Source organism: Pinus tabuliformis, chromosome X (genome assembly GCF_031772625.1).
Source record: "Pinus tabuliformis cultivar Carrire ecotype Pingquan chromosome X, CPIR1, whole genome shotgun sequence".
In the NCBI taxonomy this organism is placed as follows: domain Eukaryota; kingdom Viridiplantae; phylum Streptophyta; class Pinopsida; order Pinales; family Pinaceae; genus Pinus; species Pinus tabuliformis.
Window position 1 is genome coordinate 546,551,418 of NC_142308.1, and position 14,446 is coordinate 546,565,863.

The following is a 14,446-nucleotide window of genomic DNA, read 5'->3' on the forward strand; positions in this document are numbered from 1 at the left end:
GGTGGACCAATGGTAATATGATCGGTGAACGGAATAACCCAACCCGACTCAATCATGATGATGGAGTGAAAGTGTCATGTTCAAGAGTGACTCGCTACCAATAAAGTTTCTTCAAGTTTTCTTCCCAATTTTTCCCCAGTCATTGCTGACTAGTACCTCTTTATTTTTATCAAGCTTGAGGAGGATAACATATGCTTGTTCTATAATTTTCCCTTCGGGAAAACCCGTCGCTATGTTTTAATGAGCCTAGCGACAGTGAAACTTGTTCTTGTCTGTATGGACAAGTTTGTCGCTATTGGTTTTAACGAGTTTAATGACAAAGACAACTCAGTCCTTTTTCAATTTTAAAGAGTCTAAAAAGGGATGGAAAGGAAACTCCAGTGATCCTTTTTCTTCATGTAATCCCTTAAGTCCGAAAAAGTATAAAATAATACGAAAGGGATGAATTTTTGATAGTTTTAACGAGCCGAACAAGACAAGCGCTCGATCTTTTTGTGTAATAATCCCTCAGGTCCAAAAAGATTAAAATCTAGAGGAGGGATAGCATTCCCAGTAGCGTTAACGAGCTCGAGAGGCCAACTGCTCAGAAATCTTTCATATTTTACGAGTCAGACGAAAAGAGCTTAAAGGAGACTCGTTTTTTAACGAACGAGTGATAATTTCAGGTAGCAGCTGATTCCAAGTAAGGTTTGGAATTTTCCAATCATGGCAATGTCACGAGGATGGCTAACAGAATCACTCTTCGCAGTTGTTCCTAAAAAGGGGTAAACAATCAAATGGAGGTGAATGAGCGGCTAAAACAGAGTGGAGGTGATGATGAGAACATGACCAAGGCTCAAGAGCTGATGATAATGCATTCACAATGGTTATTTACCGGAAATTGGTACATTTTTTTTTTAATGAGCTTAAACTCTGGGGGGAACATTTGCTCATTGCTTAGGTTTAATTTTTAACGAGCTTGAACTTCAAATAAAAACTGCTCGTGATAATGGTCATTGATTATTTGATTTCACTGCTAACACTTTTTTCTTTCGATGGTCGTACTGCCTGTTCAATTGCTTCATCAAACCAATTAGAAATGAATAATACATGCTTGAAAAATGAGTTAAAACACTAATACCTTACTCGAATTACGTGAAAAGTAATTTAAAAGTGGTTTTTACCCCTCATTTTACCATTTCATTTGAACTTTGGTTTGTTGGAGCTCTGGAGGTGCCTTCCCCCCTTGATTTTCACTAGCTAATTCCAGGAGATTCTGTGGACGATTCTCGGTGCCATTTGGACTAGGTAAGAGCTAAACCTGAGCTCTTCAGTTGCATTCCTTCCTTTTTGAATTTTGAGCATGTTTCCCTGTTTTTATGAGCCTCTGGGGAAAATTCGCCCTGGCTCCATCGCACCCTTCCTATATCGAAAGGTGCGATGCATACTGGCCTGGCCATTGGCCAGTTAGTATGCATCTCACCTAGTACATTGCTGGGGTGTGATGGGCACAAGAAAGTGTTGATGCCCCGAAAATCATTGCAACAACATTGGGGAAACCACCCGGTCCAGACCTTAGTGCAGCTCCTTTTCCGTTTGGAATAGTGGTTCCGACTGGGGATAATGGGACCAGTTTCCCAAGAATTATAAGTAAACGGGATGGATGAGTGACTTATGATATAGGATGGTAATAAGCGAACAGCTAAACTATAAGCGAAATGTAATAACTATAATCTAATCCCGGGACTTATCACTTAGTAAAGCGTAGCGTTTGATGATCTGTGCTTTAAGGCAGGCATATAGATGACTCTAACACTTAAGCATAGATGTTTAAACCATTTAAAATTGCTCTGCATAATTAGTTATGCAGAGCGATTATAGCGAATTACTACACTTAATCGTTTATATCATTGATACATGCATGGGTGAAAGAGATAACAAATTACCAAAACATTCAATAGTGAAACGAAATGAAGATTCGATGTTATATCGCATACATGCATTCAACAATAGCAAAGATAATAACATAGCAATTCATATAATAAGAAAGAACACAGATACAGATAATAGTACCATGTAAGCTGCTCGATCAATCCAGTATATTAATCACTATGTCGCAGTTCTTCCTTCAAATCAGAAAGCATTCCCAACAACAGACAGTCGTGCGCAATTGTGTAAAACAACCTTCTAATCAAAATTAAGAACCGTTGGTCGAGTTTCACAAAAGAATATAGACTGAAGCACAATAGTGCAAACTTCAGCCTTTAAGTCTATTACAAAATTTTACGACCCTTTCCAAAACAATGAAAGGGTCTATAAATACTATACTAATCTAAATATCTAAACAACTGAAAAGCTATTAAATTGGCATCAATAAATGTTTTTTCCATCTTTCTTGGCGATCTGGCAGTTGGTGGCAATGCTTCATTCGGTGGGTTCTTTGCCTTTACTCCTTAGCTGACATATCGCCAGCATTGGCTCTACTTCCGGTGGAGTGTTGAGACGCGAAGTTAGCTGGGCATCATATGTAGCATCCTGAATGTCGGGGATCAGGCATCCGAGGGCATATGTTAAACACTTGAGAGCAGACCTTTGAGTATGTGGCTTGACTAGAAAGAGCCAATATGCATCAGAGGTTAAAGTATTTACTCCGGTAATTAACTTCCTCTGTTCCTCCAAGTCATGATAACTTGTTTGTTCAAGCATATCTGCTGTTGTTATGCTTCCAGGTGTGCACTTGGAGATCATGTTTGCCAAATAAAGTGTATCATTGACTAGGTCGATCATATTGCTGGCAATTATTTTACACCTGGAAGCCGCCCTTTCTGCTTTCATTACCTGAGTGTTCCATTCCGTGAAGAGTATGTCCTTGTACGCTTCATGGATTCGGGACAAATTCGTCGTTTTCCCTTCTTCAGTGTCTTGCCACTCAAGATAATCGGATATGGCTTCTTCGGCCTGATCTACCTCATTTCTGGCCTTCTCTATTTGCTCACACACTGTTGTAGATATTTCGCATAATGGCTCAGCCTTAGCAAGTTGTTGACATAGAAGTCTGATCTGAGACAGTAATGCGCTATTTATTTGAGTTGCCTCTGCTCTGAAAACTTTCACATTCTGTGTGCTCTTGATACCTTCGAGTTGTGCTGATAGTTGAGCTATTCGCTCATCTTTCGATTTCATCATCAGCTCATTTGATGCTTTCAACTGTGACAATGCCTCCGACAATTCTTTTGCCTTCTAAGTTTCACTTTGGTCTATCCTTTGTCTTTCAATTTGCAGTTTCTGGGTTAACAAATTGTTTTCCTGCTGTTGAGCCAGAAACTGCTCTTCCACCTGTGTTGCTTTGTTCTTCGCTTCAATTACCTCTGCCTGTAATGCATATATTTCATGGTCCTTAGTCTTCAATAGAAGACTTACCTCCGATGCTTTGTCGATAGTTGCTGCAGAATAAGCTCCCGCGAATTGAGACAACTTTGTTAGATCATCGGAGGGATCCAAATCCTCCTTCCAGACCATATTGCCCGTGACTGTTTGCTCAGGAAAGATAGAAGGTTGATCAAGCCTTCGTCTTTTCTTAGAGCGCTTAATAACGGCTCTATGCTTTGGGCTGTAGAAAATATCCAGGGGAGGAATTTCTTCCACCTGGAGAACAATTTGATCGGAAGGGTCCTTATTGATTACCTCGACATCCTGTGAAATGGGTGGGCCGCTGGTTCCTCCTAGAACCTGAGAAGAAGTGGTATCGGGCGCATCGCTTGTTTTAGAGGTGTCTGTGTCTTTGGAGCCTTCCTTACCACTGATAATGGAATCGAATTGGTTCCATTGTTTAATCAATTCAGGATCGGTGGAGGTTTGCTTATGTTGCTCTGTAGGGGCTTTGCTCCGTTCTTTTTCTTGTTCTAACTTCTGCTGTTCTTCAAGTGCTTTCCGCTGCTGCTCCTCTAATTCCTTTTTCTGCCTATCTGCCAGTTCTTTCTTTAGTTTCTCTTCTTCCTTCTTCTTCCTCTGCTCTTGATCCTTCTGTGCCTTTTGCTGCCTTTCTACTTGCTCTTTTCTTTGCTTCTCAGCCTGCAGCTTCTTCTGCCTTTCCTCCTGTTGTTTATCCTGTTCTTTAGTTGTAACAGGAGGTGGATGTATCTGTTTCCGACCAGGCTCGCTTGAGGAAGACGCTGGGGTTGTGGATAATAAATCTAGAGGCAGAGTTTGCAACCTCTGCTCCCTAAGTTTATTAAACTCAGTCAACGCCTCATCGTTGTATTTCATTCTGGCAAGCTGTTTGGTTTGACTTATTGTATCGGCACCTGCGAACAGGTCATCAAACATATCCTCTTGATGATCAACTTTTGTTAATTTTGCTTGTTCTAGGGCAGTGTAGGCAGTTTGCTTTGGATCATAGAGTCTGTTTGGGATAGTGGCCAGGGATAAAGTTTGGAGTTTTGTCGCTTCTTTTTCTGCATGCTTGTAATTAAGCAGAGTAAAAACCCCAATTCTTAAAGGAAAAGAGGGCCAACCTTTCTTCTTCTCCTCTTTGAGAGTTTGTGTGACACTCTCGGCCATAATCTGGTAGCAGATTTCCCGGGCTAACAGTTTGTCTGGGATATATAAAGGGAGGACATGCGGCCTAGCCTTACTCCCAAAAACTCTGATATAGGTGAAATGCTCTTCCCCGAACCAACTTGCTACGGCTGGTAAGTCAAAAGAAGCTTCATAGGAAATTCTGGGAATGGGCTTGTCATAAATAGAATAGTAAATGGGCACCATGAAACCATTACAAATTTGGTACAAATGGTCCTTGTAAGAGGACTTCCACAATTTCTGATGGTATAAATGAATGGGTGTTGGATCTTGGGTGGTCCATCTCCAACCGAGGACAGGAAACTCAGAATTAAAACACAGGGTATCCATAATGTAAGCAGTATAATAAAATGGCGGGATTTTCCTTTCGGTGACTATAGTTTTGGCTCTAAATTCACGAATGGCTACGACCAACTTATCAGAAAGAATAGTGGCCCAATCCATAATTATACTATTGACAGCCGCTTCCATTAGGGGAACCATGTCAATATTGATATTAACGGAGTCATGTAATCCCCACAATCTACACATCATAATCCCCGCATAGCAATAGGGAGAAGCCAAAGAAACGTTGGAGTACTTACCCGAACTTTCATGCTTGTGTTTGGCTGGGTTCTGCCTCCAATCTCGGAGGGGTTCGGATGGTGATTCATTTTCTTTTGCAAATTTCTCCACGAAGGCTCTGTTATAGACTAGCTCCGGTTCAGGCAAATGATACATTCGCCTCAGGTCATCAGGCTTGAACGACCCGAAAATCCTTCCATCCCTTGTATGAAAAGTTCTATCAGTGATGGGGATTTCTTCAATTGCCCAGCGCACCACATCTGTGTAAGGGAGGACCTGCTCTCTGGCCGCTATTCTGTGTAAAAAGGAGTCGGCCAAGTCTTTGAGAGTTGCATCAGACTTCCTTAGTACATCCACACTAGCCTTTGTCACTACCTTTTGTGGTTGCTCGGCCTCTAACAGATTATATGTGCCCTGCCATGTGGTCCTAGCAAGACCAGTGCACGTAGTGTCCGAGATTAGGCCTTTCTTCGAAATTGTAGCAGCTTGACCTGCAACAAGTGTTGCAGTGGAACCGGCAGCCCTCTTGTGTTTCTTCCCCATCATGTTCAAGCTTTTCTCAACAAACGAACTCTACACAAATGCAAGAGAAATCGTAACACGAGAAATAATGAAGACAAAGCATAATGGGAAAGATATATATCACTTGAAGCGTGGTGATATTAATTTTCAAAAGGTGGCTGCGGATCCAATCACTGGTAAGAGATCGCATATGCATTAATGGTGTTTTTAAGGCCCGCTACCCATTAGATGACCTTTACACTGTTATTCAGTTGAATGACCCCCTAACGCGTGCAACAGATATGAAAATGCTTTAGATGCAAGTATTCATTAATCGAAGGGGAAAAGTTATTAAATACGCATGCATTACCTTATCCCTGCATTTAACGGCATTTTGAAATCTGCGCTTTATCAACCGGATTTAAATATAATTTTAAGGCTCAAAGCAATCACTTTTTGAGAATGCCGATTGCCGATGAACAATATCGCATCGCATCGGGGGAAAGAGTTACACTTATCGTTTGAAAGAAGTCCTGGCGAATGCCGATTGTGACATCGCATCGGACTAGCGTGTGAACAGATTACCAGATGCATATTAAGTGATTTGCCGACTTCCGATAGCGATATCGCATCGCATTGGGGAAAAACCTGAGCGCCTTATGAGAGTGCATGGGATTCCGCCGACGGCCGATAGCGATATCGCATCGGGTCGGGGTTTATAACTTAAAGTGTTTTCCCACAAGAGGTAGTGCCGATAGCTGATCGCCGATATAGCGTCGCATCGGGGTGTAAGATATGTGCTCTTTTTGTGTATGCATTGAATACCGCCGATCGCCGATAGCGATATCGCATCGGCAAAGACCAAAGTGCCATTTAAATGCGTCTCTTTTGTTATTGCGATATGCGATCTTGCGATCGCTTTATCGCAATAACGAAAGATTGGTTTTATTTTGGGAACATTGTTATTCGAAAAAGGCTTCAATTCACAAACACATTTGATTGTCATATCCTTTTCGAACAAAATCATTAATGCCAATTAATTTTTTAAAAGGGACCCATTTCATATGTTGATTGTTATGAATACAGATGATATGAAATGGGGGGTTGTTGTAGGGTACAACAATTGGCGATTCGTTGGTAGAACCAGTTATCTCTGAAATTAATACAAACACTCAAGCTTTTCAAAAATAGAAACTCAATCAGTAGGAGAACTTCTAATATAACTAGATATTCATGTGTTCTGACTAAAGTGAGCTTCATTTTGTTAACTTCTTCCCATTTAGTTTCAAGAAACCAAATACATAATAAGTTTCAAAAATAAGTCTTTATTGGTTCATAGTGATAAAATAGAAAACTTTCCCACATCAGCTTTTATAATTAACCCCTTTGTCATAGGTAGAGCCTCTGTTGCTAGCAAACATTTATAGTCTCGACAGGGATACCTTTTAACCATAGTATTGTCCACTTTTCCATTCACATAAGAGTGTGATTAACAGAATGAATCCATAAAATGTTTTCATATTTTATTTTTCATCTGTTTTTCTTTGTAATTAATAAGATAAAAAGCCACTGTCCTGGTTTGGTGGCCAGCTTATGACAATGCCATTCACTGGTAATAATTTAACTGATCAAGCTGGCTCGTGATGAGACCCCTTGTCTTGAAATTTCAAGCCATTACCCTGTTTTGGTAGGCAGTATTGGTAATGTCAGTTAACCTATTTCCCTATGAACATGGTAAGCAGGCTTATGATAAGACCTCTTATCTTTAATCTTTTATATTTTAGAATTACACTCTGAGTAATCATAACCTTTAGTGAATGGGGTGAACAATCTTCTCCTTAAGAGCAAATGGATGACAGGTGAAGAGTTGAAGATACTGAAAATGGGTTAGCTTCTATCTTTTAATAGATAACCTTTGGAGACTAGTTTTGAAAACAGAAAATGATTCAGAACTTTTACCTCTTGAGAGGAGTCTTCAAAATTTAAATTATAGTTTCAGAACACAAGGATATCTAGTTTCCTAGAAACTATTTCTTTTGATTGAGGGTTCTATTATCTAAAAACAAATATTTATATTATTTTTGTGAGACAGCTTCCTCAAACACAACAAAAGGTCAATGGAGATACTCTACAGTTTTATTTCCTACCAATCCTACAAACTACGCAAATCTACAAAAGGAGAAGGGGTTACCTTCTCAATTAAAGAATTTCTTCAGGATCAGGCCATTGACGGGGAGAGAATCTCTCAACCCTGATAAGTCTTGCAATATAAAAGTTGAATGGCCTATCTTTTCATAGATCTGAAATGGTCCAAGCCACATTTTTTGAAATTTGGTATGCTTACCTTTATCCTCATGGGCCTTGTCCCATTTGAGAACTAAGTCACCAACTTGAAGTTGTTTGGAACCGGATGATGCTGAGTCGAAGGATGCTTTGATGATTTTTTGATGTCTGGCATGAGTGATTCTGGCTTTTTCCCTCTCTTCTTCTAATATGAGAATTTGGTCAGTTCTAAGTTGGATAGAAGAAGAAGGAGTCTCTTCAATGTATTGTACTAGGGCTAAAGATGGAAGAACAAGATTTGTAGGCAACACGGCTTCTTTTCCATATACCAGATTGAAAGGAGAGGTCCCTATAGAAGCCTTTTGTGTTATTCTATCAGCCCATAATGCAAAGACCAAAGATTTATGCCAGTTTCTATGATTATGTTCAACAGTTCGCTTAATGATTTTGATGAGATTCTTATTAGTAGATTCGGCTAAACTGTTTCCCTGGGGATAATAATTGGAAGAATATTTCAGTTTAAACCCCCTTTTAATAGCAAAATCATATATAGCGTTTCCTGAGAAATAGGAAGCGTTATCAAAAACAAGAGCGTTTGGAACACCAAACCTGGTAATGATGAATTGGTCAATGAACTCGATAATTGCCTCTGCATTTGCCGCTTTCAAAGGAATAGCCTCTACCCATTTAGTAAAATAATCAGTAGCAGTAAGGATATACCTATGTTGTTTGGAAGATGGTGGAGTAATTTCCCCAATGATATCTAATCCCCATTGTTCGAATGGCTGTTCAATGTTGACAGGTTGCAGAGGGAAAGCTGATTTTCGTTGTCTTCCACCAGATGTTTGGCAATTAAGGCATTTTCTTACGTACTCATGGCAATCTCTAAATAGAGTAGGCCAATAATATCCAGCATGAATAATCTTATGAGCTGTTGTGTCAACTCCAAAATGTCCCCCAGCTGGTCCATCATGTAGCTCCTGCAAAACCTTTTGAGCTTCAGGTTTCTCAAGACATCTTAACAGGATAGAATCATAATTTTGTTTAAACAACACATCATCAATGAGAGTGAAATTCTTAGCTTTTAACCTAATGGCCCTTTTATTTTTGTAAGATAAATTTGGAGGAGCATAACCGTTCTTCAAATAAAATATCAAATCAGCATATTGAGATTCAGAATCAGTGACACTTATCTGATTGATGAATTCAATCTGATCCTCGTCGCTCGATTCGTGAATGTTTGATGCTCCTGCCAATATCCTGCAAAAACCTTGGCCCCTAACAATCTTTGCTGGCTTTATTTCTAAGTCATACTCTTGAAGCGCTGTAACCCAATTGGCTCTTTTTTCACCCAATTCTTTCTGAATTAATAGTTGTCTTACCGCTGGGAAAGGAACTATAACTTTTGTGTGGGTTTTCAAAAGGAAGGGTCTATAATGTTTGACTGCTTTGAATACAGCAAAGGCTTGTTTCTCCACATCAGAATAATTCAATTCGACACCTTGAAGATTTGAACTGAAAAATGATATGGGTGCTTCTAAGTTGTTATCATTCAGTTGTGTGAGTACTGCGGCATATGAAGTGTTGGATGCAATAGTATATAGTGTAAAATGATTAGAAAAATTTGGAGTATTCAAGGCTGGGGCATTGATTATTGATTGTTTGATAACATCAAAAGCTTGCTTTTCTTCTGATCCCCATTTGAAGACTGAATTCTTCTTGATCATTGTCTGAAGTGGTAATACAATCTGCGAAAAATCTGGAACAAATCGTTTGACAAAATTAATCTGACCCAAAAATGACTGCATTGATTTTTTGTTATGTGGGAAAGGGATTTCAGAAATTTCATTAATCCGATCAGGATCAATATAAATACCATCTTTGGATACTATAAAGCCTAAGAGTTTTCCTTGGTCAAGAGCAAAGAAGGACTTCTTTGGGTTTAGGGAAATACCATATCTTTTGCATCGCTGAAAGATCTGATTTAAGTCGTGCAAATGATTATCTCTCTTCTTAGAATACACAGTAATATCGTCTAGATAGATGACTACTGATCGATTAATTAACCCTCTGAAGGCCATGTCCATAGCTCTCTGAAATGTCGCTCCGGCATTTATAAGACCAAAAGGCATTTTCTGATATGCATAGGTTCCCCATTTTGTTCTGAATGTAGTTTTAAGCTGGTCATCAGGATGTACCAGAACTTGATTGTACCCTGAAAAACCGTCTAGAAAAGACATCAATTCAGAACCTGCCACCGATTGGAGAATTTGCTCCATAGTAGGCAATGGGAAGTTGTCTTTTAAGCTCGCTTTGTTCAAATTCCTGAAATCAATACAGATTCGAATGTCGCCATTTTTCTTTCTGACTGGCACCATATTAGAGACCCAGTTTGAATGTCGAACTGGAAAGATAATCTTGGCTTTCAAGAGCTTGTTAAGTTCCGACTTAATCTGGCTCTCCAAACTTGGATGTATTTTTCTTAACTTTTGCTGAATCGGTTTCTGATCAGGAAGCATAGGAATGGTATGCTGGATAATAGATGTATCATATGTCTTTAAGTCATCATATTTCCAAGCAAAAACATGTTTGTTTTTTCTTAACAATTTAATAAATGCTTCCTTTTCCTTCTGAGATAGTCCTGTTCCTAAATTGATGTTTTGAGGAGACTCATTGGTTCCTAGATTTATCAATTCAAACCTAAGGGTAGAACTCTGAAGCTTTGTATTAATTACAGGTTTAAACCTGTCTTTGATATCATAAAGATCTTCTAATTTTACCACTGGTTTAGGGATCGAATTTTCTTTGGGCACTTCTTTCATCTGGGAATCATGATCATCTTCCTCAATAACTTGCTTATCATAAGATTTCTCAGAAGTTAAAAATTGCAAAATATCATCATCATGATTAAATACTCTCCAATTAGTGACATTGTCAGGAATTGAAGGTCTGAAAAGTAATTCTACAGAAAATCTATCAAGGCTGTAGTCTTCAGAAGGTAGAAGCTTTGAAGCTACATTGGCTAGTAAATCTGCGGTTGAATTTTGAGATTGAGGTATAGAAGAAATGTTGAATGCCAAAAAGTGTGAGGTAAGCTCTTGGACGAGCGATTGGTAATGTTTAAGGTGAGTCGAAAGGCAATGAATTGCATTTCTAACCTGTTTGACAATGATTTCCGAATCGCCGAATACCTTTAGATATCGCACCTCCAAGCCGATTGCTTTGTATAATCCTTGGATTAAAGCTTCATATTCGGCTGTATTATTAGTGCACTCAAACTCTAACCTACAAGACAACATTGTCTTTTCTCCTTGCGGACTAACCAATATACATCCAGCTCCTAAACCTTCAGTGGACTTAGAGCCATCAAAATACAGAGACCAAAATAAAGGAATATTAACAAAAGTATCTACATTTTTCTCAGCATCATTAAAACATCTTGACCTATCAGTTTGTGAAAAATTTTCTATTTGAGATGTAAAATGATTAACTGAAAAAGGATATGGTTGGGCAACAAAGTTGCCAAAGAATGATTCTGCCGAATAGTTCCCCAAAATGTTGTTGTTGAATGCCACAGGTTGGTTTTCTTGCTCGAATTCAGTAACTGTGTGGGTCATATGCTTCTCACGATCGATCCTTATTTGATTTGGCTTTCCCTTGTAGGGAAGCCACATATGTGACCAATCTGTAGAAATATACCCGTGCAGTTTTTCGGACCAATCTCTGCTCAATATTAAACCATAAAATTCAGGTATGTCGGCAATTAAAATATCAATTCTCTGGACAACCTTGGGGTCGGCAGACAACCTGATGGTTACAGAATTAATTTCACCCACTACCTGCACTTTAGTCCTATCCAACTGCACAATATGAGTGGCTGACTTCTGTGGCTCAATGTTCAGCTTAGAACAAACTGAAGCTAGCATTATATTAGATGAAGCCCCTGAATCAATTAAACAGTTGTGCAGGTTTCTATTATAAATCTCGTACGTCAGCAGGAAGGGTGGAGTGTGAGAATTTGATTTATCTCCAATTAGAACTGAATCGGTAGCTTCAACCATACCTGCAGGAGGCTGGCCTTGATCGTTGGCAGCTCTTGTACTGGGAAGGGGAGTAGAGGGAACAACATTTAATTCTTTGAGAAGTAATTTTTGTTGATGTTTTAATTTGCTAAGCTCAAACATAGTTATATTTGCCTTAGTTTTCTTCATATCATCAACAATATTATACTCCATTGAGTCAGATATCACTAATGTCTTGGATGTTGAAGGAGTATTAGAAGTTGAAGGCTGGTTTTGGGGGGCTACTACAGGCAACTTCTTAGGGGGAACTTTTTCCTTTGCTGTAGCAGCACCTGCGCTCCTCTTCTTCGAGGTTGCCTGGGGAAGTTCAGAAGTACTTTTACTTCTTGTAGTAACCGGAAAGGCTTCTTCTTCATTCTCAGTATCAGAGTTTGGGAGTATAAAATCCCACATTCCATGGCATTCAGCTACATCTTCTTCATCATCGGTTTGTGAAGTCGTTTCCTCTTCCTCTTCTTCTTGGTCTGAATCTGCGTTAGATATGACATTGGGTGGCTTTGATTCAGTTTTCTTGTAAGTTCTAAATGGTCTTTTATTTGAGGTTTCGGCCACCTGCTTCTTGATATCAACCATTTCGTTAGACAATGTTTTAAGGACCTTTTGTAAACCTTCCATGTCATAGGGGTCCTTTGGGGTTTTCTTCTTGGAATCTTCTTTAAACGAGACTTTTTTAGCTTTTCGATCTTCTAGAGAAGCTTTCTTCTCAAGAGCATTAATGCGTTTTTCAACAGCAAGTGCTTCTTTCATGTTTTCAGCTAAGGTAGGTTTCCCAGCCCTGTCTACAAAAATAGCTATGTTGGCAGGTAAGGCGGTAATATACCATTCGCTTCGGATTTGTTCACTTGGTTTAGAATCGGTAGGGATTTTATTCAGGAGTTTATTAAATCTGGCATTAAACTCCTTTATTGGTTCCCTATGCTCTATCCTCAAATTGGAGAGATCGTTTATTAAAGTAGCTAAGGACCTATCATCTCCATACTTGGTAAGAAACTGCTCTTGGCATGTGTTCCAACTGGTAATTGAACCAGAAGGTAAGGAAAAATACCAGGATCCTGCTGATCCTTGTAAAGTGTAGGGGAAAAGTCTTACAACAACATCTTGCTCTATCACTCCTTTTAAGTTAACTGCTAACATAAAATTGTTAATATGTTCTTCAGCTTGGGTTCCGTTATCTGGATTAAATTTAGGCAGCCATTTTTCGGGAGCATCTGGTAGATCATGCAATGGTCCAGGCATGTTGACTGCACCCGGCCTAGTCCATGGATCTGCCATTATGCTAGCGACAGTGGTTGACGCTACTGTTGGAATTCCAGATGTTTGGGGAGGTATCAAAGATGAAGAGTGAATAGGTTGAGATATTGAGGCTCCTATTCCCTGATGAACAACAATATGTAATGGAGGAGTGGGTGGTTGACTTTGCAGATGAGGAGATGAAATGGAGGATGTGGAAGAAAAATCCCCACTATCAGATCCTTCAGTATTTTTCTTTGGCTTTTTCCTTTTGGGTAAAGGAAACTTAGTGGGTTCAATACCAAGTTTTTCGCTCTGGAGTCTGGTAAGAGGATGAGTGAGGTTGAACTGCGAAGTCGCACTGCTTTCTGATATCTCAGATTTCTGTGGTGAGATCGAGAAGCTCTGAAGTTTATGGATTAGAGACTGGACTTCAGGAGATTCAAGACTTAGCTGTTCTGGGATATGATGGGATTGAGCAGTGGTGGTAGATTCCTCTTCTTCTTGGTTATGGGCTGGCGAACCAGCATGTAATTGAGAAGAACGAGGAGATTTGGAGGGAGAATTACTCTTAGAATGACTTGCCGATTTGGGTCTGCTTGCCATTCACAGTCAAGGCCCTCCTTCTAGCGCCAAAAATGTTGATGCCCCGAAAATCGTTGCAACAACATTGGGGAAACCACCCGGTCCGGACCTTAGTGCAGCTCCTTTTCCGTTTGGAATAGTGGTTCCGACTGGGGATAATGGGACCAGTTTCCCAAGAATTATAAGTAAACGGGATGGATGAGTGACTTATGATATAGGATGGTAATAAGTGAACAGCTAAACTATAAGCGAAATGTAATAACTATAATCTAATCCCGGGACTTATCACTTAGTAAAGCGTAGCGTTTGATGATCTGTGCTTTAAGGCAGGCATATAGATGACTCTAACACTTAAGCATAGATGTTTAAACCATTTAAAATTGCTCTGCATAATTAGTTATGCAGAGCGATTATAGCGAATTACTACACTTAATCGTTTATATCATTGATACATGCATGGGTGAAAGAGATAACAAATTACCAAAACATTCAATAGTGAAACGAAATGAAGATTCGCTGTTATATCGCATACATGCATTCAACAATAGCAAAGATAATAACACAGCAATTCATATAATAAGAAAGAACACAGATACAGATAATAGTACCATGTAAGCTACTCGATCAATCCAGTATATTAATCA